This window comes from Balaenoptera ricei, chromosome 20 (assembly GCF_028023285.1).
Source record: "Balaenoptera ricei isolate mBalRic1 chromosome 20, mBalRic1.hap2, whole genome shotgun sequence".
In the NCBI taxonomy this organism is placed as follows: domain Eukaryota; kingdom Metazoa; phylum Chordata; class Mammalia; order Artiodactyla; family Balaenopteridae; genus Balaenoptera; species Balaenoptera ricei.
In genome coordinates, this window is record NC_082658.1 from 10,328,632 (window position 1) to 10,355,102 (window position 26,471).

General features: G+C 51.8%; 1 protein-coding gene across 7 annotated transcripts in view; it reads right to left on the bottom strand.

The window, feature by feature from the left end:
• RBFOX3 (RNA binding fox-1 homolog 3) overlaps positions 1 to 26,471 on the bottom strand; it is a 439,432-nt gene that overhangs the window by 108,375 nt on the left and 304,586 nt on the right. For all 7 annotated transcript variants that reach the window (XM_059908969.1, XM_059908968.1, XM_059908966.1 and 4 more), the window contains exon 4: positions 18,125 to 18,164. The gene's annotated coding sequence lies outside the window, so the exon portion shown is untranslated. The remainder of the gene's footprint in view (positions 1 to 18,124; positions 18,165 to 26,471) is intronic.

The following is a 26,471-nucleotide window of genomic DNA, read 5'->3' on the forward strand; positions in this document are numbered from 1 at the left end:
CCTGTCCTGCCTCTTCCTGCACAGGAGCAAATGCCCAAGGTGCCCCTCCAGGTGCTCACACATCATGGGCCAGTGCCCTTTCTCCCTGAGCCATCTGTCTGGCCCTTCATTCTGTCCTGGGAGCCCATTTTCCAAGGTCCGGCTCTGGAGGAAGAGGTGGGGAGGTGTTCGCCCCTGCAGGGCTCCCAACCGCTGAAGCTCCTGGACCCTGGCCTTGCACATGGCTGCCCTCGCGTGTCTCTGAGCTGAGCCCAGCGATGCTGAGCCTGGGACAAGGCTGGCAGTGGGTCCTCTGTCTGCTCTGGGCTGCAGCCCCATCAATCCCGGAGCCACACTGCCCCTCTGGCCCTAGGCCTGGGACCTGTGCAGGAGGCGGCTCTGTAAGTAGCCCTGCTCCTACTCAGACACAGGCGCTCTGCTCCCCAAGGGCATGCCACCACCACCGACCTCCCTCTTTCTTTTATCCATCCCACAAGTATTTGCCAAGACCCTCCTTTTCTAGGGCACAGCTAGAACACCCCTCAGACACACCTGCCCACATGGAGTTCCCAGTCTGGGGGGCCATGCATGAGAAAGGAAGAATGGCAGGGCTCAGGGAAGACCAGGTGGATCCCACCTGGTGCACAGGGCTGGACATCAGACGTGGGCCGGGCAGAGATGGGTGGGGAGACGCAGCGTGAGCGCACACCCAGAGGCGGCAGGTGCAGGAAAGCATTTGGGGGCCAGAGCAAGAGCTGGTTCCAATCCTGGCTCTGCCAAGGGGAGCTGTGGGACACCGGGCACAGCCTTCCTGCCTGAGCGTCCTCCCTGCCCAGTGGTACCCGCACACCCTGTAGGGGTGGGGAAGAAAGCCCTGTGGACCCTGGCTCCCAACAGCTCAGGCAGACAGCTGTGTGGGCCTCCTCCCACAGCAGTGGACCAGAGGAGGGTGCTGCGGTCACAAGCAGAGCCCAGGTGGGTGAGGAAAACAAAATGCCCTCCTATCCCGGGGTCACCCTGTCTCGCTGCTGAATATCCCTTCTCCCCCGGTTCTGGGCACGCAACATGCAAACCATCTCTGCTTCTCAACCTGCACAGTGGCGTGGTGATCCATCCTACGGAGAGCCACCTGAGGCTCAGAGAAGTTTGCTGACTCACTGGGGTCACACAGCTGTTGAGCAGCAGAGCTGGGTTCCAGGCCAGGCCCCAGCATTGGGCCCTCTGCCCAGACCCTGCCCTCCCACCCCAGGCCCTCTGTCTCCCCTCCTCGGAGACAGCCCTTCTCCAGGTGGAGTCACCGGGCAGACGATCCAAAGACAGAGATGCTCCCAAAGCAGGAGGGGGGCCTCTCTCACGGAGCAGGGGTGAACTTCCACACTCACCCCACCAAGGGGAACCCTGGTGGCCAGGCTGCAAGGGCCAGGGATAGCAGTCCCTCCTGCACCCAACCCCTGCTTCGCCATGGCCGGGCCCTTCGCAATGAGGATGGAGACCATGGGCCCCCACTTTGTCAGTTTTAAAATGGGAGCAATGATACATCCAATGCCTCCTTGAAAGTTGTGTCCAGGCCGTGGGAAGACAGGTGGTCAACTGTGTGACCCTCAGCTCAGAGAAGTGGGGAGCCCTGCGGAGCTTCTGCTTCAGAGGACACCCCCCTGACCAGGCCCCACTCTGCTTCTTGGAAAAAGACTCATTCATTCATTCCAGCATGCAAGGTTCCTGGAGTCCCGGGCAAGTGGTAATTATAGGGTGGGCACTAGAAACAAGAGTTGAGCGAGACCAAGCAGGGTCTTGGAGGGAGCTACTGGTGGAGGGGAGATGGTGGTGTAAATGGGTAATGACAGTGCCCTCAGATGACTGTGTGGGGGCACAGTGGAGGGAACAACACCCCACTGTGGAGTGGTCAGGGAGGGCTTCCTGGAGGTGGTGACTTCTAAGCTGCTTCTCACTTGACATGCTGCAGCCCTTCATGTCTCTGCCCACAGGCTCACCCTGAAGGGAAGGTAGGAGCCAGCTGGGTGGTGGGGAGCATGGAAGAGAGGTGTTTTAGGAGGAACAAGCCTGGGGGAGGGGGAGCTCAGCAGATGTTCCAGTTAACCTGGAAACAGCTCAGCCTGGCTGGACCACAGGGGGCATGAGAATGTGAAGGAGCTGCAGCGGGTGAGGCTGGGACTAAACAGTCCAAATGTAAAGAACTTTGTGCTCCAGGCTAAGAAAGGAGGTTAGACTTGACCTGGGCGGGTGGCGCTGGGGGCTGGGCCTGGGGGTCTGGGGAAGGGGGTGGATGAAGAGAAGCTGGCAGAGACAGAGCCTGCAGGGCCCAGACTGTGCTGGGAAGCTGGGGTTGGCAAGAATTAAGGGTGACTCTGAGAGTTCAGGTGGGTGGGAGGACCCTCCCATGATCCGTAGGAAAAAGAAGGAAAAGCTGGTCAGAAGAGAACTGAGCAGTTTCAATGTGCTGAGTCTGAGGAGTATATGGACACCAGGTGGGCATCAGGTGGACAGTGGGAAATGAGTGGGTGCCAGGTGGGGCTTGGGAGGGGTCCAGGCGGGGGTGCTGACTTGGGAGTTGGCAGTTTGAGTGCCGTCTCCCAAACTGGGGTGGGGACGTGGCTCAGAGAGGGAGATCTGCGAGAGAAGACCAAGGGAAGGGGTCTGCCTGCTGTGGCCCCCCCTTTCTACTGTAGCAAATCCCCACCTGGAGGTGAAGGCCAACCAGGGAAGATGAGACGGGGAGACTTTCCTGATCAGGTTCCAGCCCTGTCCTAAAATAGCCTCAAAAATTCAGGAGGGGATACTCTGGCATGTCCCCCAGGCCTGGCTGGGTGAGTGGACAAGGACCGAGCCCTGGAGGGGAGGGGGGTCCTGGGAGGCAAGATCCCCCAAGAGAAGCCACAGCCCCAAAAGCAGCAGAGTGCTTAGGGGGCACGGGCCTCTCCTCTGCATCCACCCAGACACCTGGGAGCGTCTCCTGGTGGCCAGGCCCAGACCAGGAGAAGTCCCACGAGGATCTGGAGGGACCCCCAGGCCACAGGAAGGACGAGGGGCCAGCACACGAATGCCAGCCTGGTGCTGCCGGGAGTCAAGATACAGAGAGGAATCCGTTCTGCTTGCTGGTTGAAGAACAGTGTCCCTGGGGCAGTGTCCCCTCAGGTTGGCCTTGAAGAACAAGGAGGAATTTGCAGAGCAGACAAAGACTTGGGCAGTTGGGGCGTTCTCGGCAGAGCTAATGGTCTTTGCAAAAGATGGAGGCCCGGAGCATCTAGGCACATGCTGGCCCTAATTCTGCCCTGGGTGGGAATGCGGTCAGCAGGGCTCAATGGAACTCAGCTTGTGACCACAGCCGTGGGGCTGACCACAGCCATCCTGGCTCCCAGTGGCTACTGGTGGCCTCTCTGTGGCTGCCTTGGCCTCTCCTGCTGACTCCGTGCCCAGCCCACCGTCCAGTCACCCAGGTGCCCCACAGGTTCCTGCTCCCTGGCTCAGCCCCTCCCAGTGAGGCCCCAGGGTCTTTGAGAGCTTGCCCTGGAGGTGGGGACCAGCTGCGGCCCTGGCGGTTTGGAGGAGGACACTGCGGGGCAGGCTGCCCCTGGGCCTGGGAGAGAAGCACTTCGCTGTGGAGAAGCCCACGGCCTGGGAGGTGCTGGGGCCACCAGCCAGGCCCCAGGGAAAAGTCCTCCCCCACGAGAAAAGCACAGAATTCATGTAGATTTCCAAACCACCTCCATGGGAGCCCTGAGGCCTGTGATCACGGCAGACCCGAACTTACACTTGTGTGTGCATGCGAGCACACACACACACACTCGCACACGCACAGGCACATGTCAGGCTTTCCTTCTCCCAGTTCAGCCAGACTGAACGAGAACCACTAGTCCCAGCTAATCCCCCAGTGGGGGCCCTTCCTGCCTCAGTCTCCCCACTGCCTCTTCCCAGGTCTGGCCGAGACCCCTACTCTGATCACTGCCACTGTCATTTTCTTGGCTGAGAGGCACAGGGCTAGCCAGGGAGGAGGGCGGGGGTCTTCGGGTTGGGGTTCTTCCTCTCCCCCAGGCTCCTCCCAGCTTCTGGGGTTTGCGGGCTCAGAGCTCCGGGGGTGTTGGCTCCGGCTCACATTTAGCGTCCCCACCAGTCTCTCTGGGATCCAGTTTCCGTAGCTGGTTTTGCAGCTCAGAGATAGGAGAGGGAGGAAGGGAGCGCATGAGATGCGGGGCTGGGGGCTGTACACCTGGTCTTGGGAGCCACCTGAAGTTTTCATGGGGGGATCTGAGGGAGGTTCCCATCAAGGCCAGGCAGGGGTGGGGACAGGACAGCGCACCCCATTCAGGGCATTCTGGAGCCTCCGCCCAGCCCCACGGAGGCCTCCGAGGGGAGTCTGGCCTCCTGGCAGGCAGTGCTTCCTGTCTGGGGACGCCCCTGACCCCAGCACCATGCTGGCTGGGCCCTGGGGGAGAGCTGGCGCCAGCTGGGGACAGGTGCGAGGGGGCACTTTAGGGGCCGCGGTGGGCACGCTGCTTTCTCAACATTTCAGCCCCAGATCTGCCAGGGCTGCCTAAGGTCACCAGTCCACTAGGGATCCAGGCCCCGCCCCAGGCCAGGTGGGAGGCAGATCCACCGTCGGCCTGAAGGCAAGACCTGCCCCCCCCAAGGCCATTGCCCCCTCTTTGAAGGAACAAAAGATAAAGAAAGGAAGCCATTCTTTCTATGGTTCTTAAGGTTTCTTCCAACGGGGGAAACTGAGGCCCAGAGGCCGGATATGGGGATGTGGGTCCTATGCATGGAGAGTGGCAGTAGGTGGCGGGCCTCCTGTCACCCTTGGGCCTGGGCTGGTGCCTTCAGGCTGGGAGAGGACGGGGACCACCTCTGATAAGCCCAGCCCTTCCCTTGCCTGGAGGGTGGCTTTTGGCCTGCTCAGGTCAGAAGGAGCCCCTCCCACCCCATTACGGCCAGCTGCAGGGGTGGGGGGCACAGGGAGGTTTCATGACTGGCCGCAGTGGGAAGCACCCAATCCATGCCCCGTCATCCCCACCCCAGGGGGACCTGGCTGAGAAAGGAGGAGGGCGGGACAGAGAAGGAGGAGGTGGGGTTCGGGGGCTGGGAGCCCCTGGCTCCCCTCCAAGCCCCAGCCTGTGCTTCCCAGCCTGGACGAGCCCAAAGGAGGCACCAGGACAGAGGCAGTGATGTCAGACTTTAAACCTCTGGGGCTGGCAAGGATGCTGATGGGTATGGGGAAGGGTTGGGGTGCAGGGGGAGGGTCTCAGAGGGCAGGGGTGTTTGTGTGCTCTTGTTGAATGCTCTGTAACTGTGTTACAAAATCCTTCACAAGCCACAAACATTGGAGCATGGAAAAGATGTTCAGAGAAGGCCTGATGCCCTAGGAACCCACTGCCTGATTTCTAGCAGGTCTGATGAGCTCTAGGGCTCCCTGGGGGTGCCAGCACTTATGAGCTGGCCCGTGCCAGGGAGCAAGCCTGGCCGGAGGCTTCGGAGGCCCTAGAGCCTGCAGACCCAGCTCTGCCAGTCACAGCTGTGCTCTGAGCCTCAATTTACTCATTTCTAACTGAGGTGACAATGCCAGCCATGCTCCTAGGCTGTTTCAGTGATTGGATAAGATTGATCAAATGATCAGTGATCAAATAAGATGCATAAAAAGCCTGTACCCTCGTACCACTTGAGGATGAGTGATGGAGAAACAGGACATCAGAGTGGAGATGGGTCTCCCCGCCTCCCTGAGGCTTGAGGAAGGGCCTGGTGCCCTGTGCTTTTCAAAAGCCCCCCCCACCCCGCCCCAACACCCACCCCAGGTCCCTGGGCATCCTCCCCTGGGTCCTTGCCGAGGCATTGAGCAGCCACACTTGTCGACACAGTGCTCAGGGCTGGCACCTGGTCACATTTCCTCTGAGTGTGTCCAGAGAGCCCTGTGGAACCAGGTTTTGGACATAGAAAGCTCACTGGGACCAGCGCGCCCACCACTAGTGGTCTTGAGAGCCCGTCCTTACTTTCTGTGGCATCCAGCCCGGTCATGTGGCCTTGCCCCTATACTTGGTGCTGGGCACACAGCAGATGCCTGAACACGTGGGCCAGGGCTGAATAGAGAACTTAAAGGCTGCAGAGCATGGCTGGGCTGCCCTTTAGGGAGGGCGGGGGCGGGGCAACCCCTCATGGAGAGAAAGAAGCAGTTTCCTCCATGATCTGGGTCACTGTTGACAAGCCAACAGGCTGGAGGCTCAGGTCTGGAGGGTTTGGGCCACACCTCTGAGATGTGGGTGGGAGGTCTGCCCTCCCCCACCCCGAGCATTTTGGGAGCTCACCCTTTCTTGTGTGCCTCTCTATCCCCCAAGGACCTGCCCATGCCACCAGCACTGTCCCTGAATAAGTTGCACGTCTCCTGGCATCCTCTGTGCTCTGGGGTGGCCACACTATCACTCTCTCTAGAAAGACTGGCTCAGATGGCAATGTCTCGCGGGCAGCGCCTGCGTCGAATTAAGCTCTAGGGTGTCTGCTATAAAAATGCACGCCTGAGTGCACACACGTGGAAATGCAGGAGCCCGCGACACAGCTGCATGCATTTCTGCACCCACACACATACACAAATGCACAGGTCCCTCCCTGCACACACGTGGGTGCACACACACTCACATCTACATGACAACCCTGCCCCCACAAATGTACCCAGGTGGCACACACATCAGGGTGGCCCCCAGTTGGCAGGCCATGTCCCCCACGCCCTGGAGGTCTTTAGTTTGTCAGCCACAGGGGCACGCCGCAGGGCCCCAGCATAGAGACTTGGCTCTGCACCTGGGCTGGGTGGTGACATCTGCCACAGACACAATCCACAGCCCTGCAGCTGGTGGCATGAGACATGGAGAGGATGCAGCATGCTCCGGTCAGAACGCCAGCAGTTATGAGTAAGAAATGATGAGGCGAGAAGGAAGAGGGTCTGGGAGCAGCTCCCCCAACCAGTGGGGCTGGGGAGGGCATTCTGAGGGCCACCGTCCACACAATCCAAGCTCAGCTGCTCTGCGGCAGTGCCCCTCCAGCACAGCAAGAGAGCAAACAACACTTTCAACAATTCAGCAGCAGGAGGGGGGGCTTGGGAAGGGGAAACCCACCTCAGCTCTGAGAGAGGGGCAAGAGAAGCAAGGGAAAGGTGGGGCGCAAAGGGAAGGCAGGCTTGAATTCACACATGACCCCTCACACACCATCACACCCGGCGGGCTCTCCGTGTGTCCTGATCTAAAGAAGTGCTGCAGAGTCTTCTTCCTGAACAGTAACACGTGGTGGCCAGCCTCCCACAGAGAGCCTGCGGAGTCACCTGGCCCTCCCCTTTCAACAAATGAAACTCCTCTGCAGCCTTCAGGGTTGGAAAGGAACTCATCCATCGCAGGCCAGCTGTCATCCTTAGAAAGTTCTCCCTTTAGACAACCCTTAAAACCTGCCGCCTGGACTCCTCCCTCTGACCTCAGTTGATCTGAGGCCACGTGGAGCAAACCACCTTTCCCTTCGGCAGGCCAGCCCTCGGACACTCCAAGACAGACCGTCTGGCTGCCCAATCTTCCTCCACCAGGCAAACAGCTCTCATCCCTACAGCCGTTTCCCTGGGGATTCCCATGAAGCATCATAGTGGTGCCTTCAAAGTGATCCCAATGGTCCAGGGGGGCTCTAACAAGCTTCCACCTTCCATAATCTGGGAATGTACCTTCACTCATGTGATCCAAATAACATGAGCTTTCGAGGCAACCACTTACACTCAGGGTGACTGCACCCTCCAGCTTGTCTGGGACACTCTGGGTTTACAGGTAACAGTGTCCCCAGTCTGGATAAGCTATTTCGTCACTATTATAGACTAAATGTTTCCCCCCCTCAAATTCACATGTTGAATCTGTGACCCACAATGTGATGGTATTAGGAGGTGGGGCCTTTGGGAGGTGATTAGGGTCAGATGAGGTCATGATGGTGGGGCCCCTGTGATGGGATAAATGTCCTGATTGCTTCCTGCTTCTGCTTTCCATGTGAGGACACAATGAGAAAACGGCAATCTGCAACCCAAAAGAGGGCCCTCACCAGAACCCGACCCTGCTGGCACCCTGACCTTGGACTCCAGCTTCCAGAATTGTTAGCAATAAATACCTTTTCTTAATAAGCTGCCGGGTCTGTGGTGTTCTGTTACAGCGGCCCGGATGGACTGAGACAGTCCCCCTAATTGTACTGAACTTACTATCAATTAAAACCCCTGAGTCTTCCCTCTCTTACATTCATCAATTTAGTGTTTTTGGACCTCAGAGCAAGATTTTACATTTATTCTTATTAAATTTAGCTCAGTTTCATCTATGGTCTTAGCTAGCATTAGTTATTCTTCTCAGTTTCAGATCAACCAGAATCTGAGCATCATGCCTATTATGCGCTTACATAAATCACAGATAAAAATCCCGGCTAGGATAGGGTTGAGAGCAGAGCCTTGTGGCATACCACTAGGGACACCCCAGGAGCCAGTGCTCTTTGGAGATAATCATTCAGACAATTCCGAATGCACCTTACTGTACTGCTATCCAGTCCCCGATTAGAAGAGGGTGTGGTCAGGGTGGGCCTAATTTACGAGGTGATGTTCAGGCCAATCTGGAGGAGCCAAGGGAAGGAGACCTGAGGCTCTTTGGGAGGAATGTTCCAGCAGAGGGAGTACCCCAGGCAAAGGCTGTCATGGGATGTGTCTGGCTATTCAGAGAACAGGCAAAGTGGCCCCATGAGCTGGAGTAAGGAGAGTGAAGGGGAGCAGTGGGAGAGGTGGTCAGAGGAATAATGGGGTCAGATCACATGGGGTCTCACATGGGAGGGTGTTGTGATGACTTTGGCTTTTCTTTAAGAGAACTGGCAGCCCTGAGGGGATTTGAGCTGACGAGGGGCAAGTTACAAGGTCCAGCTCATCATTAAAACCCCTGTGCACAGTCCTTAAAAAGGGGGCGGGCCAGGTATCTCAGGAGGAAGACCTTAAGACCATCTCCACTCACCCTAAGGATTTCTTCAGAGCCAGTGCCCACAGAGGAGAGGGGATGGTTTCTCGGCTCAATTACCAGTCCTCTCTTATCCTTCCAACCTTGATCAAGAGAATATGTGTTTGTGGTGTCTTTGACGGCACCAGGCACCTCCTGAGGGTCAAACTGCTGGGGCAGAAGGAGCCTGAATCTGGCATCACTCAGACCTGGGCTAATTCCAGCTCAGCTGCTGACTTGCAGTGTGGCTTTGAGAAAGTTACTTCACCTCTCTGAGCCTCAGTTTCCTTTTTGGCAAAATGGGATAGAATTATTTACTTTCCTGGATGGTTATGAGGTTTAGAAATCACCAAGGTAAAGGGCCTGGAACACAGGTGGTGTTTGATAAATGATCACCACTATAAATTCAATCAAGGGAATTTGCAATTATAAGAATGAAGAGAGAAGCAGGTGTGAAAGTGGGGGTGTGGGGGGGCAAGTGAATTTATTCACCAAGAAACCGGAGGAGGAAAAACTCCAACTCAGCAAGTTGTTCAGGAGTCTCTGGGGCCTGGCCAGCCTCGGGGACCCTCAGCCTTCTGGGCAGTGACTTCCTTCTTGGCTTGGCCTGCACAGAAGCAGCTGCAGACGCTCCTCTGACCCCGTCTCATTCTGCTCCATCCTCATTCCTGCATCTCCTGACCTTCCCTCCTTCCCCCTAATGCATCTGCAGATATCAGAGAGTCAGGAGGCTGGACACCCAGCAGAGAAGCCTGGAGATTTCTTGCTGGTTTGGCCGAGACCACCGATTCAGTGTGCCGAATCCCGGAAGGCTAAATCCAGCAGAGGAAGAACAGAAGCCCCGAGAGACTGAAGCTGTGAGTTGAGCAGCAGGTGAGAGCACATCCATGGAGGCAAGTTGGACCTCTGCCTCTGAGTGGTTTTCCCTTTATTCCCATAGACTGGCTGGAGGTGTGCCACCCACCCCCCGCCCCCCGCCAGGAAGGGGTGATTATTTGCTCGGGTATCAGTCTGGCTGGTTCAGGGTGGTGTCCTGAGCACCTAGCACAGGCCCTGGAGCACAGTAGGTGCTCATGGCACCGGCGTGGACGGGATCACTGGTGCCGCCCAGGGCCTTCCCAGGAGGATTTCGTGCAGGAGCAGGGACCCTCTCAGTGTCTGCTGGCTGGGTTTTGAGGGGAAGGGTGGTAAGGAGAGCTGACCTGGGGCCAGTACTCATTATTATATACTTTATAACTTTTCAGAAAAACACTTGTTGCTGAAAGTGAGGGTGTGGTCACTCCAGGCTCAGGTGTCTGGCATCCGCCTGCAGCAGCAGTAGACAGGAGCATGCATGTGATGGTAGAAAGGACAAAAGCAAAGTGCCCGGGAAGACCCTGAGCCGCTCAGGGGACATAGGGGGTGACCCTAGCGCTCAGGTGAGGGTGGGGGGACCCAGGGGCAGAGGGAGGGCGGCCCAGTCCTCTGTGCTGGTCTTGCCTTTCTGGTCACCTCACCAAGGCCAGGGAGGTCCCGAATTACAATCTCGTCACACGGGGAGGGACCTCCACTTTGCTAAGTGGTGAGCCGATACGTAACCCTGCTTTTCAGCCACCAAAAGGAATAAAACCTGCCTTCTTTGTGGACCACCCCCGTGGATCCCAGAGACCTCTGGCCCTTCTGTTGGCCTTGAGGAAAGGCCTGCAGGATCAGAAGGAATCCAGTGGGCAGCCAGCCTGGCTGGCGCCCATGTCTTTCTGCCCGTCCCCCCAACAGGGGCAGACGTCCGAGAGAGACTGGACAGTTTCTCCTTTCAAGCCGCCCGCACAGGCTTTTCCCACGACGGGTTCTGTCTTATGCAGGCTGTGTCAAGGCCTCACTAGCTCCCTTCTCTCCCAGAGTGCTGCCTGCGAGCTCTCCGTGCTCCCTCTGGCACGTGCCTTGGGCAAAGCTGTCCGCTCCGGAGCAGGTGGGGCGGCTGTGTTCTGAGAGAGAGAGATGTGTGTCTTGCTCTCTGCACCGTGACCCGCCTTCCGCTCCTTGAAACCAGATGATAAATTACTCTGCCCAAGCCGAACATGCCCGGACAAGCCTCCTCTCCAACCGTAATTAATACTCGGGGGAAAACACAGACTCGGGGTTTTTATACTTTCGCACATACATGGATGCACACACATAGCCTCTTTCTGTTGTCCTCTAATCCCATCTCAAATGTTTCATGTCCTGCTTATTTTATGGGTGGCACAAAGCCCCCCAGCTGGATACATCTTGCAAGCCAAGGGAAGCTCTGGGATACTTGTCAGTCCCTGCAACGCAGAGCTTGACGGTTTGGGAGCTGATTTTCTGGCAAGCAGTGCCCACGTTGCTGGTACAGTGTAGCTTTGGCCTTAGAGTTAGAAATAGCCATGGGTTTGGGTGAACCCTTTGTGATCAACATTTTCAGGCACTTCCCCCCACCCTTTGTTTTTATTCCCACTATGGCAGCCTAACTGATGCACTAGTCCAAACACATGTGTGCATATATATCAAAGAGCTCCTGACGTCTGATATTCCTAAAAAAAGCTCTACACTGAGTCAGGAGCTTTGCAGCCCCATGAAGCTAGACTGCTGACAACCCTGATAACGGAAATGCTCTGTCAAAGGTCGGGAGAGCCCTAGTGGGCCAGGCGGGGTCGAGTCCTCTGTGTCCCGTGCTGGTCAGTTAGCTCCTTTGGTGTGGCAGGTGGAGCCATGGTTGGGAAGGGGCTCAGAAACCCAAGCTCAAGAAACCCACACTCTCTTACAGGGATCATCAACTTTGCTCAAGGGAAATTCTCGGCATGAAAAGAAGCCTGGGCAGCATGAGCCTGGGCAAATCATTTACCCATCCTAAGCCTCAGTTTCCCCCATCTATAAGATGGACCCTACGGTCAATGGGATAGCATGTTGAATGAGCTGACAGCTGTGTGAGCCCCTCGTAAGCGGGGAGATGCCGTGCACAGATAAAGGACTAAGAGTGCAGCTCCTGCCGTGCCTGGCTCAGCGGAGGGGGTGTGGTAACCGCGATTTGGAGGAATGAATGGCCTTAGCCTCTGACAGGTCCTCCTCCCTGCTCAGTTACTTGTGTTGGGGTCAAGGTGGACGCTGCCCCCGATATGCTTAAACCATGAGGCAGTTGGGGCTGCTGAGGGACTCTCGGTTCCCTTCTCCCCCACCACTGGGGGGTTTCTGACCTCCCCACCACTGAGGTTTTAAGAGGCTTGGAGGTATTGTCCTGCCCCTCCCCCCTTATTCTTTACAATCAAAAATTTCCTGAGAAGAGATTTTGTGAAGAGCCCTTTGTAACGATCTTCTAAGAGCTAAGCTCTTGATACTGCAGATTCCTCTTAATTGAGGTGGGCAGTGGGTGGGCCATTCTCAAGGAAAATGAGACAATGGTTTTTGTCTCTACACTTGGACCTCTCACTCCCAGGCCCGAGGTGCCTTGACCAGCGCCTCATCCTGCCTCCTTCTCAGGAGCTCTCCCCCTTCCACCCCGGTGTCTTGAGCCAAGAGTGGTTCTTAAGACACTGGACACCAGACAATGAAAGACAGTGATCTCTGAGAGATGGGAAACCAGTGAGGCGAGTCCCCACAGCCTGCCATTTGGAGAGTTTTCAGGCCAAAGTGCAGGGACCCCAAGTAGAGCCTGGTGTTGTCCTTGAGCTGAGACAGAGCTGAGAGCTGGGGAGACCAAGTTGGCTGGAGCTGCAAGACTGTATAGCAGAGAGGAGAGAGCTGGAAAGAGCAGGGATCCTGGAGAACTGCAGAGGGTCCCCACTGAGTATTCAGCTGAGTACTCCTCAGCACATGCATTTGAGGGAAGAACCACCTGAAAGGATTAGAGGAAACAGTGCTTGGCACTCACTTGGGGCCAGGAAGAGTGTGTGTCCTCACCAGCCAGACTGGGACACTTCCCGGTTCATGGAGCTCAGAGGGGCTTGCCTCGGTAGTAGGGGGACACTGAACCTAGACTAACCATGCCTTGGGGCCTGTCTAACAAATCTTAAAAGCAAGATCTGAGAGGATCAAACTCTCTCTAAATAACTTAATTGCATCCCAGAACAAAGCTCAAGAGTATTTCTACGAATAAAAGTATCCAGCACCCAAGAAGATAAAATTTACAGTATGTAGCATCCAATTAAAGATTACCAGGCATGGGTTTCCCTGGTGGCACAGTGGTTAAGAATCCGCCTGCCAATGCAGGGAATACGGGGTTGAGCCCTGGTCCGGGAAGATCCCACATGCCGCAGAGCAACTAAGCCCGTGCGCCACAACTACTGAGCCTGCACTCTAGAGCCCGCGAGCCACGACTACCGAAGCCTGTGCGCCTAGAGCCTGTGCTCTAGGCCACCAGAAGTGGTAACTATATGGATAAATATATGACTTTTTCCTTATTACTTAAATCTCTTTAAAATATAACCATGTAAACAAAAAACAGCATTGTAAGGTTTTGTAAGGTTTATTACACATGCATAAATAAAATGCATGGTAACAATAGCATGAAGGTCAAGGGGGGAGAAATGGAAGTGTACTTATACTTGTGCCAAGTGGGTTAATATCACCTGAAGGTAGACTGTAATTAGCTAAATATAAACACTGTAAACTCTAAAGCAACCATCAAAATAACAAAATAAGAGGTATAGCTAATAAGTCAAGAATGGAGATAAAATGGAATAATAAAAAAATACTCAATCCAAAAGAAAGCAATAAAAGAGGGAAGAGGGAATAAAGAACAAATGAGAAAAACAAAAAATAGTGAGATGATAGACATAAGCCTACGCTGGATTAGAGTTTGAAAATCAATGAATATAATTCACCAAGTTTTTAAAGTTTTTTTTTTTTAAGGCAGCAAATAGAGGAAAATGATCCTCTTTATTTTTTGTTTGAATTTTTGAATTTTATTTAATTTATTTTTTTATACAGCAGGTTCTTATTAGTTATCCATTTTATACATATTAGTGTATATATGTAAAAGTTGTTTTTTTAACAAACTAAAAAAGGAAAAGCATATGACCATTTCAGTAGACACAGGAGAGGAATTTAACAAAAGTCAACATCAATTTCTAATAAAAAACTGATAAAACCTTTCAACAAGCTAGCAATAGAAGGGGACTAGGAATAGAAGGGAATCTATGAAAAACCTACAGCTAATATCATACTTGACAGTGAAAGGCTTACTATCTTTTAAGATCAGGTACAAAACAAGAATGTCCATTTTCACCACTTCTATTCATTGTTCTACTGGAGGGTCAGTGGAACAAGGCAAGGAAAAGAAATAAAAGGTCTCCAGATTGGAAAGGAAGGAGTAAAACTGTCTTTATTCACAGACGGCATGATCATCAATGTAGAAAATCTGACGGAATCTACAAAAAAGCTACTAGAACTAGTCAGTGAGTTTAGCAAGGTTTCAGGATAGAAGAGTGATATCCAAAAACATAATTGTATTTCTATACACTAGCAACAAACAATCAGAAATTGAAAGAAAAATACCATTTAAAATAGCATAAAATATGCAATACATAGGGATACTCCACAAAAATTCACACATTATTGATTACTAGAAATTCAGTCACATATCTCTATAAATTCTCCTTAGTGTGGTAACATGAGTCAGATTAAGAAGTCTTGGTTTTCCCTCCAGTTTGAAGCCCAGACAAAATGTGAGCTTAAGAGGCCTCTCTCATGCTTATTGTCTCCTGGGTCCCACTGGGTTGCAACTACCTGGCTTTATAACTCAGAGTTAGTAGAAAGAGGGATGAGAGTAGTATTTTTTCCCAGGTTGGAGGAAATCCTGGACCACATTTCATCACTACCCCCATGGAAGAAGAATACAATAAAAGATGAAAATCTAAATGGTAAAGAAATCAAAAAGGGACAGGGAAAAGATCTCTTCAAACCACTTTACTTATGAAAGTATAAAAGTCCTATTCATAGTAGGGTTAATTTTTCCACCACATTCCTTTACCTGCTTCTTCCTTATAGGTGAAGGAAGGTGGGAAATTTTGCAACCTAGAGGTTATGCTCCAGCTACAATCACCCACTGCTTGGACCCTTTCTTTAAAAATGAATAAAGTGGCCACTATAAAAAAAAATATGCAGTACCTAGGGATAAATCTGACAAGAGACATGTAAGACCTATACACTGAAAATTGCAAACTACAGATGAGAGAAAGGAGCCCCAATTAACTGGGGAGACATACCTTGTTTATGAGTCAGGAGACAATACTGTTAAGATTCAAGTTGATCTATAGACTCAATGCAATCCGGATCAAAATCCCAGTGGGCATTAAAAAAAAAATTCACGTGTGGATTCTAAATTTAGGGGACCTACAATAGCCAATACAACTTTGAAAAAAAAGAACAAAGCTGGAGGGCTAACATTACCTGATTTTCAGACTTATTAGAAAGCTACAATAATCATGACAGTATGGTATGGCATCAAGGTAAACAAATAGATCAATGCAACTAAGTCCAGAAATGGACCCACACATATATGACAACTAATTTTTCACCAGGCTGAAAAGGTAATTCAATGGATAAAGGACAGTTTTTTTTAAAAAATAAGTAATACTGAAATCATGGGCTATCCATATGCAGAAAAATGAACTTGAAGCCATACCTCCCACTGTACACAAAAGTGAACTCAACATAAATCATAGACCTAAATGTAACACCTAAAACCTATAAAATGTTTAGAAGAACGGATAGGAGGAAAAAAGTTTTGGTGACTTTGGGTCAGGCTAAGATTTCTTAGATACAGCATGATCTATGAAGAACACATTAGTAAACTAGGCTTTATCCAAATGAAAAAGTCAGCTCTTTGAAAGGACACTATTGAGAGAATGAAAAGTCAGACCAATTAGAAGAAAATATCTGCAAAGCAGGTGTCTGATAAAGGACTTGTATCAAGAATATATAAAGAACTCCCCAAACTCAACAATAAGAAAACAAACCAGCCAAAAAATATAGGCAAAGATTTGAACAGACACTTCACCAAAGGAAATTTTGGAACGTCAGACAACCACATGAAAGATGTTCAACATCATTTGTCATCAGGGCAATGCAATGGAAACCACGACCAAATACAATTTCATACCTGTTAGAATGGTTAAAATTATAAAGACCGATAACACCAAGTGTTGGTGAGAATATAGAACTGTGATCCTCACACCTGGCCAGTGGGAATGTGAAATGCTGCAATCACTTTGGAAGACAGTTTGGCATTTACTTAAAAAGTTGAACATACGCCTTCCATAGGATCCAGCCATTTCATTCTTGGTATTTTACCCAAGAGAAAAGCAAGCAGGTGCCTATACAAAGACTTGGACACAAATGCTCATAGCAGCTTTATTTGTAATAGCCCCAAACTGGACACAACCCAGATGTCCTTCAAGGACTAAATGGATAAACAAACTATGGTGCATTCATAGCATGGAATACTACTCAGTAATAAAAAGGATGAACTATGGATGAATACCACCACCTGGTTGAATCTCAACATAATTATCCTGCATGAAAGAGGCTAAACCCCACGCCCCCCAAAAGAGTACATATGGCATGATTCTATTTATATAAACTCTAGGAAAAACAAACCATTTTATAGTGACAGGAAGCAGATCAGTGCTTGCCTGGGAAGAGGGGATTGGGAAAGGGTGGGAGGAAGAGGTTAAAGGGGCATCAGGAAAGTGTCGGGGGTGGTGAATATGTTCGGTATCTTGACAGTAGCGATGATGTTGTGGGTATAAACATATGTCAAAACGTTAAATTGCACACTCTAAATACACGTAGTTGATTGAGTGTGCATTATACTTTGATAAAGCTGATTAAAACACCAAGTCTGCAAAAATTCAAGTCAGCAAATCACCGCATCATTCCTTAGAGCACAAATGGACTCTTTATCCCACAGACAGATTCACCTGAAGACTGGTTTGTATGCTTCCATGTAAAATGAGACTCATTTTATAAAGACGGCATGGCAAGAAAGCTGCCATATGAAGCCACTGTCCTTGTGGTTACAATACTCCGTAAGAGCATGAGACCAAGGCTGACTGCACTTTCTCTGTCCCCTCCTACGGAGAAACGCATCGAACACTCACAGAGACAGGACGGCCACTCCCTGGGGACCCTGTCATGCGTCGCCCAGGGCCACAAGAAGAGGAGCCCTGATGGAAGGCCAGTGAGCGGGGCCCGCGCTGTCCTCCCCCACATAGCCCCCGTGGTCTGCGGTGAGCGGTTTCCAGGTCAAAGCTCCCTGGCCAAGTCAAGCTCCATTTGGCCAACGCCCACTTCTCGGCCAAGCAAGGGTGGGCTTGCGGCAAAAACAATACAAAAGCAAACACCAAACGAAATTTCCAGTGTTTGGCTCAGGAAGGCGTCAGACTCCTCCCACTTGACAGCGTTACTTCCGTTTCTGATCTGAGAACACGCTTTGCCATCCTTGTCACCTGCAGCCCAAGACCGAGGAGCCCATGACGAGAAGCCCGCTGGGACCCAGGCTTACAAATACACGGTGAACCTGCCTTTTCTAATTTCGTTCACAACAAATATACATTATGTTTATAATAACTTTCCCCCCCAAAGTATAACTCTGAAAGTGAATCTACAAAGGAGATCAGCTGCAGGCGGAAGCAACACAGGGACCCAGGGCTCAGGTCACAACTGTCCAGTCCCCCCGTGGGGATCGGCATTGGGAACTGAGCCCCCTCCCCGAGGAGACCAGGCCACAGAGGGGAGTCAGACCACCCTGGACCAGTGAGCCTGAGGTGCCCTTGGTTCAGAAGGCTGTGCAGTTCAGGGGTGCACACCTGGGCCCTGAGTACCTGGGGTGGGGGAGGGGAGGGCAGGGACCAGGAAGGAATCAGCACTGCTTCCCTGGCCACTTGGAGCTGCTAAGCAGTGTCACCTTTAAACAAACTCCTGTCCCCTCCTTTCCCTTCTGGCTCCTCTGGCTCCCCAGGCCTGCCTTCCCAGGCATTTTGGACAGGCCCATTGGGGGAAGAGCGCTAAATAAGCCACCCCCACTTCAGCCTCCACAAATCCCCTCCCTCCAGCGCATAGGAAACCCAGAACCCCCAGCAATCATTGTCAGCAGCTCCCAAGATGTTCAACATGGGCATATCTGTCAAAAACTATTCAGGAAAAAAAAGAGGAAGTCTTTATACCTTTTATTCAGCCAATTTTTCCCGAGGCACTGTGGGCTCTCTAAGAAAAAAAAAAGAGAGAGAAAAAGGGGAGAGGATTAGAATCATTGTCGTCATCGCACATCTGGTTGCTGGCTGCGATTTGCTCATTGACTAGCCAAGTCTGGAAGAAGAGGCATTATCTCCCTGGGAGGCCGAGGAAACCTGCCCACATTAAACTGCACGGCCAGTGTGGCTGGGAGTCTACGTCTGATTTAACAGGCAAAGACAAAGGGAAACAGAACACCATGGTCCTGTCATCCAGATTTTCCAAACGCATTTTCCCTGCCACTCTGGGGTATTCCTTTGTGTTTTTTTCTCTGTCTTCCCTTTGCCCCAAACTCTGAGTTGCCCCCTCCTCTTCTTCCTTACCCCCACCTGGTTTTGAGGTTATCCTCATATGGGGACTTTGTGAATTGTGGATGTGGTGTTTAATCCCAAACTGGGTTCCCCTGCCACCTGCACTGGTTTGTCCCCACCTCCCCAGGTGTCTCTCTGGGTGGGGTCATGGTGCTCACATCTATTTTAATATTCGTCAAAGAATAATACAGGGTGGGACTTCCCTGGTGGCGCAGTGGTTAAGAATCTGCCTGCCAATGCAGGGACACGGGTTCGCCCTGGTCCGGGAAGATCCCACATGCCGCGGAGCAACTAAGCCCGTGTGCCACAACTACTGAGCCTGAGCTCTAGAGCCCGCGAGCCACAACTACTGAGCCCACGTGCCATAACTACTGAAGCCCATGCGCCTACAGCCTGTGCTCTGCAACAAGAGAAGCCACCGCAATGAGAAGCTCGTGCACCACAACGAAAAATAGCCCCCGCTCACCGCAACTAGAGAAGGCCTGTGCGCAGCAACAAAGACCCAACGCAGCCAAAAATAAATGAATAAAATAAATAAAAAGTAAAAAAGAAAAAAAAGGATAACACAGGGAAAAGTGAAAGGGCTGCTATTGCTTAAAGAGAAGTAAGAGAATTCTAAATCTCACAAATACATGATTTCAGAAGCCACTGTTGTGTGTTGTTTGGAATTAGGTGCAGCTTCCAGGAGCTTCCATTGGCAGGAGCAGCTCAGAGCTAGTGCCAGACTAGCAGTGGCCAGGCGTTAACTCCTTTTATAATCCAGGAACCTGGGGCCAGAGAGATCAAGGTACTTGCCTAGAGTCACAAAGCTGATTCCTGGGGGCCTGAGGACTGCACACATGTGTCTGGACAGTTAATCCTGCCCTTTTCTCATTGGGCACTTCAGAGATTAGAAATGAGGGTGTGTGTATGTGTGTGTGTGTGTGTGTGTGTGTGTGTGTGTGTGCTTTTTCTGGACTTAAATTTTCCTTATCTATTTTAGTAATGTTACATAATTTTATAGGTACATATCCTGCACATCTATTTTTATTGTGGTAAAATACACATAACATAAAATTTACCATTTTAGCCATTTTAAAGTGTACGATTCAGTGGTATTAAGTACATTCACATTGTTGTGCAACCACCACCATACCTGGTTCTAGAACTTTTTCATCACCCCAAAAGGAAACCACGTACCCATTAAGAAGTCACTCCCCATCGCCCTCTCTCCACTGTGTGTGTATTTCTTTTTTTAAACTTAGCATAAAAAGGATAAAGACAAGTGAAAAGCTTCTAAAATCAAAAGGCTGGACCTCTTTCTTAAGATGTAGAAATTCACCATCATTACCATCATCAATATCACCAGGAAGAGCAGGTAGATGCTGTCACTTATTTTGCACATTTTACGTGCCAGGTGCAGGCACTACTCTTACCATCCCCATTTTTCAGGTGAAAAAACTGAGGTGCACTTTGGTTAAGCAACTGCACCACCAGTAACTGGGGCAACCGGGTTTCCCTGGCAGGTTCCCACTGTGCTGCACTCCCTCTCACCCACAAACGGAAAGAGGCACCCTTCTCCGTGGGAAATGAGAATTAAAGGTGGAAGGAGAACATTTAATGCGTGGAGCCTGCTTGGCCTGTGTTAGAGTTTGTGCAAATCACGAAGGCGGTATTTCATGGGAAATCGCACCCCCAACCCCCAACCACAGCAGGGAGGGCCGTGGGCCAAGGTGTGGCTTAACTTGAACCACACAAGGAGAGGCCATCGTGGAGGTGGCCCCCCTATAGCCTCTGTTTGTTGCTTGGCATCTCCCCCCACCCCCCAGTCAAATGGCAAAAGCAAGTACTTCTGGCACATGTCTACACACAGCTCACAAAGTGACTCGATGCGATTGGAAGGCACCATCGAATGAAGGCGTCATTACAAAACGAGATGGATTGAATCAGTCAGCTTTCATCAACTGCCGCCTTCAGTTGATTTGGGGGATTTTCTTATTGTTGCCTTTTTTCTTGTTTTTTTTTTTTTTCTTAAAGTGAGTTTTCCTCCCAGTGCAATTCAATTTGGTTCCATTTAATTCAATCCATGCAGCCCCAGTGAGCAAACACACACACTCGCTGCAGCACAGGTCTGGGCCAAGCGTGCGGGAGTTGGATGGGAGGGGCCTGCCCTGCTGGGCAGGCGGCTGCAGGGCCAGAGAACGCGGGCTAGTCCAGGATTCGGGGTGGGGCGCCACCTTCTTCCCTGTCCTTGTCTCTTCTCCACCGAAACAACTCCCAAGATCCCTCTCCTTTATCCAATGTGTCCAACCCACAGATTTCCTCTAAGCGCCAGGGAAGCTTCTGGCCCGGAATTCCCAGTCTTTGGGCAACATCAGGGCTGGCAAGGCGTCCACACCCCCACCCAGCCTCCACTAGTCCTAAGGTCCTGAGTCACTCCTTGAGTTCTCCTAAATGTCTCCCATGGTTACAAGTGTCCTTATTTGGTCAAAATATTTGGTACCTATGCCATTTGAACCCAGCGGTTACACCGACTCAGCCCACGTCAGGAGTCTCAGAGGCTGGGACCCATGTCCAGCTCCAAAGAACCTCCATGTTTTGAAAGACCCAGAACCAGAGGGGTGGTCGGGAGGACGTGCTGAGCCTGATGCCTTCATCAGGTGGCACATGACGGTCCAGCCTATTTTCCTAGTGCTTCGGTGGCACATGACGGTCCAGCCTATTTCCCTAGTGCTTCGGTGGCACATGACGGTCCAGCCTATTTTCCTAGTGCTTCGGTGGCACATGACGGTCCAGCCTATTTTCCTAGTGCTTCTTCAGGCCGAGCCGCCCTGGCTCTTCCCTTTCCTCTGTCCGGGTACAGAATCTCCAGAGTAATGAAGTTTTCACCTGTGCCTCCCTGGAGGCTCTTGCTACTTGGAAAGGAAGTGGGGCCTGTGTAGACCTGCTTCCTCTGTGGTCTGGCTCTCCTCCTGGCGTGAGCCAGACGGGGATGGGCCGACTCCGACGGGGCTTGTCTTGCATTGTGAGACACACACTGGTTTCTCCCTTCCTCTTCCATGTCTCCAGCATTTCCCATCCTCCCACCCTCTGCCCTCTACTCTCTCACCTCACCCACCCTGCCCCACCACCACATCTGGGAGAGGAGGGAGGGAGGAGCCTGGGGCTTGCCCTGCTCCGTGGGCCTTGCTGACAACGCCCGCCCGTAGGCGGGCTGGCGGGCCGGGAAACGTGCAGCGGACTCTCAGCCTCGCAGTTAGCAAACACTGCTCTCGGCCACCCGGTGGGATAATCAATTATGGAGATTTTTGCCTCCGTGATCAGGTTTGTGGAGGAGCACAGATCATCAGCCCAGGCGTGCTGAGTGCCCGAGCACACCCGTGGAAAACCCTTCAGCAGAGTCCAAACAGAGCAAGACGCATTTACCAAGCTCAGAGGGTCCCCACCTGGCCCAACTCCCACTGCAGCAGCCTCTGCACGAAGTCTGCTGAGCTAGAAACTGCAGACTTCCCAGGGGAGACTTGGTGGGCAAGGAGTTACCCAGAGCGGGGCTGCTCTCCCTTTGCTGGGGCGGGAAGTCCCCACCATCTGGCACTCACCCACTGGCCTGTGACTCCCACCCCCACCCCACAGAGGCCATATCTCACCGGCCCCACGGCCCCAGAGCCTGGTGCAGGGCCAATACAGACGGAGGCAGTGGATGTTTGGTGGACGCATGAATGAATGAACCATCCGGCAAGTGTTTGCCGTGAGGGATCGGGACCAGATGACCATTTTGAGAAGCGGGACTGGGTCCTTCTAGAGTGATATTTGCTCCTGGGGGTCCCGTCGTGGATGGACACTCACCCCCATGGGGGCCATTCCTCACGGTCTCCCTGCTCAGTCCTCCTTCACCACAGACTTCACCGGCTCACAGCGTAACCTGCCGCCCTCACCCCTGTCCGCCTCTGATGCCGAGTTCCTCTTGGGCTTTTCTCTGCAATTCTCCTCAAAAGCATTAGCATCTGCCTTTATTCAACTCCATCCAAATGACGGAGGTCACCCCCTTTAACCTGTGTTCTCTTCTGTCCGTAAACCATTGGATTTTTCAGAAATTAAACCTCAACTTGCTTGTATCACCCTTGGGATAAAAGAACACGCATCCTGCACCCCTATGTTCATAACAGCCCTATTTACAATGTCTAAGACATGGAACCATACTAAATGCCCATCGACAGATGAATGGATAAAGAAGTTGTGGTACATATATACAATGGAATATTACTCAGCCATAAAAAAGAACGAAATTGAGTCATTTGTTGAGACGTGGATGGATCTAGAGACTGTCATACAGAGTGAAGTAAGTCAGAGAAAAACAAATATCGTATATTAACGCATGTATGTGGAACCTAGAAAAATGGTACAGATGAACCAGTCTGCAGGGCAGAAGTTGAGACACAGATGTAGAGAGCAAACGTATGGACAACAAGGAGGGAAAGCCACGGAGGGGTGGGGATGGTGGTGTGCTGAATTGGGCGATTAGGATTGACATGTATACACTGATGTGTATAAAATTGATGACTAATAAGAACCTGCTGTATAAAATATCAAATAAAATAAAATTCAAAAATTAAAAAAAAAACCTCAAAAAAAAAGATGTGGTATATATATTCAATACACACACACACACACACACACACAATGGAATATTACTCAGCTATAAAAAAGAATGAAATAATGCCATTTGCAGCAACATGGATGGACCTAGAGATTATCCTACTAAGCGAAGTAAGTCAGAAAGAGAAAGACAAATACCATATGATATCACTTATATGTGGAATGTAAAATACAATATAAATGAACACATCTACAAAACAGAAACAGACTCACAGACAAAGAGAACAGACTTGTGGTTGCCAAGGGGGATGGGGGGTAGGGGAGGGATGGATTGGGAACACCTGAAACTAACACAACATTGTAAATCAACTATTGGGTTGGCCAAAAAGTTTGTTTGGTTAGTAAATACATTGTTCGATAAAATTCTTGGTGAAAATGAAAAATGTCTTTTAGTTTTACTTTAAAACGAATGAACTTTTTGGCCAACCCAATATAAGTCAATAACATTGAAAAAAGAAAAAGAACACTCATCTGTTAGTAAAACCGATTTTTAGTGTGGGTCATGCAAAATGACTTGCCAGAAAAACTCCTCTCCCATCGTGGCCCAGATGCCCCCTCACTGGTGGCTCTCCCGTGGCACACCCTGGACTTCCTCCCTCCCCTTCCCAGCCAGGTGCCGAGTCACTTGACTGTGGGGCAGGGGTAGAAAGGTATGGAGAAAGTGTAACATGTATTCGTGACTGGTTGTGACTCCAACTATTTGCTAAAATTATTTACTAGTAGCCATCTTGTCTCTTATTTATTGAGCATCTATTATGTGCCAGACACTGAATATACAAGCCTCAGATCAGCCCATGAGGTAGGCATTATGATCCCCGATTTCCCGATGAGAAAAAGGATGCTCAGATATTCATCCAGGTCCATTTCACTTTAAGTCCCAGTCCACTGCACCACACCCTCCTGCACTTTTGGGGAAGAGGGTTTGGAGAATCCATCATTTTTCAATACCTGTCTTCTTGGCTCCACTGGCAAAAATAACCCAGCCCGCCACAGACGCCTATGTTCCAGGACAAAGAGAAAATGGCTTGTCCTGTCAGGGGTGTTTGGGAGAGGAAGAGCTTGTTGATGCTGAAGGCGCTGAGGAGGCTGCCGGTGACAACACAGACCCATTTCTGCAGGACGAAGCTTGGGTGTCTGAGTCAGCGCGGGCTGCCATAAAAAAATACTGCAGCCTGGGGGGCTTAAACAGTTCTGGAGGCTAGAAGACTGAGATGCAGGTGCCGGCGTGGTTGGGTTCTGGTGAGAGCCCACTTCCCTGCTTGCAGACAGCTGCCTTCTTGCTGTGTCCTCACACAGTAGGGAGAGAGCTGTGGCGTCTCTTCTAATAAGAAGGGCACTAATCCCATCGCGGGACCCTATCCTCATGACCTCATCTAACCCTAATCACCTCCCAAAGACCCCACCTCCTAACACTGTCACAGTGGGGGTTAGGGCATCAACCTATGAATTTGGGAGAACACAAATGTTCAGTCCGTGGCACGTTCCCCAGCATTCACTCTTTCCTTTGCTTTTTTCTTTCTGCATCTTCCCAAATATGCAGCACTGGTGCTGGGCTCTTGTTTAAGATCAGAGCAGATTTATCTGGCGTCGTACAAGTTGCTGCAGTGCAGTCGCCAGCCCAGGAAGGATCTTAGGGGCCCCTTGCCTACCGTGGTCATGCTGTCGGTTAGGGTCTCTGCTCAGAGAGCCTGGTGCCCTCCCCCACCTTGACCTTCTGGGGAGGAACAAGGCCAGGTGGATGGTATTGAGGCAGCATTAAAAACCCTGCTTGTCCACTGCTACTCTTGTTGTATTACTTTGGATTTTATTATATAGCCTATTTTGTGCTCTAAGAGGAACTGGAGGTGAACGGTGCAGTTTTATAAATAAAAAATTAACCGTGGGTGGCTTTAACACGACTTTTGATGGTGGTCATCACAACTCCAGAGCCACCTCAATTTCAAGGTGTTTTTCTTTTCCTTTTTATGGAAAGAAATTCACCTTTGGAGAGAAGAGGAGAGGACAGGAGAGGAGGGGAGTGGAGGGGAGAGATGGGGAGGGGAGAGGAGGGCTGCTGGCTCCTGGCTCAGAGACCCCGAGGCACTGAAAGGGAGACTGGGGAGTTCTAGCAGGTTCTGGCCATCAGTGGTTGCAGGGCCCACTGGGGTTCTGAGCACACAGCAAACAGGGCCACCAGGGGAAGAGCCACCTCCCGATGGGCCCTTGCAGGGCGTCAGGGCAGGAGCGAGGTTACTCTGTGCTCAGAGCAGCCCAGACCCCTCTCCCAGGAAGGCCAGGCAGGGATTAGGGGCCCCCCAGCCACAGTCCCCCCTTCAAGGTCCTCCAAGGCCTTTAGTCCTGCTCCAGGGGGCAGGGAGCAGGTGGGTCCATCTCACCCTCTGCCCGAAGGGTGGCCCTGTGGGCCCTGCGGCAGGAACAGCACAGCTGACACCTGCTGAGTGTGCAGGCGGAGGGTGGGGAAAGCCCAGCAGCCCATTGTGGGGCCACTGGTCCCAGAAGGCACGTGGCTTTGGTGCCCAATGTCTGCCAAACCCTTCTGTCTGTTTGTGACTCCCCAGCAGTCCCTTCTCTGACCCTGTGTGGACAGCTGGCTCTCCCGGCTGTGATGGACTTTGCAAACTCCTGAGCTTCCGGATCCCCACCCGGCCCAGCCCCATGGCCCCTGTGCTGCCTCGGCCTTTGCCAGCAGCCCCGATGCTATCAATTGCTCATGCTGTGTAGGAGGCTCTGTCTGGTGGGATGAGGTCGGCAGGCAGCTGGTGGGGAGGGCCCTGGGGAAGGTGCTCCTCCACGTTAGCCGAACTCAGCATGGACCTGGGACTCGAGTGAGCTCAGTGGTCACAGGACCAGTGGCATTTCCAGCATTTGAGCTGTCTGCCAGCACTACTGCATGTCACCCCTCTGTCCCGGGGTTGGCCAGGAGCAGAAAGTGAGGCCCAGGGAGGGAGTTTTCCCAAGGTGGACACAGCTCCGAAGGACCAAAGCTGGGACAAGAATGTCCAGTGCCACCAAGCAGGTGGCAGATGGTGTGGGGCAAGGACCAGAGAACCCGCTGTGGACACGGAAACCATCCAGGGGCCAGAGTCACAGAGGAAGTGTGGGAGAGCAGGGGTGGCACCTCCTCCCTGAGGAGCTTTCCAACACACAGTCCCTATCGCCAGGAGCCCAGCATTGGGTTATTTCAGCAAGTCTACGGAACCCACTTGGCCGTCAGCCCAAGGAGGAGATGCCAGCTGTACTGGGTAGAATGGTACCCCCAGAAATGTGTGTCCCCCTGCAACCTCAGAATGGGAGAGAGGGTCTTTGCAGATGTAGCCAGTTAAGGGTGAAGATG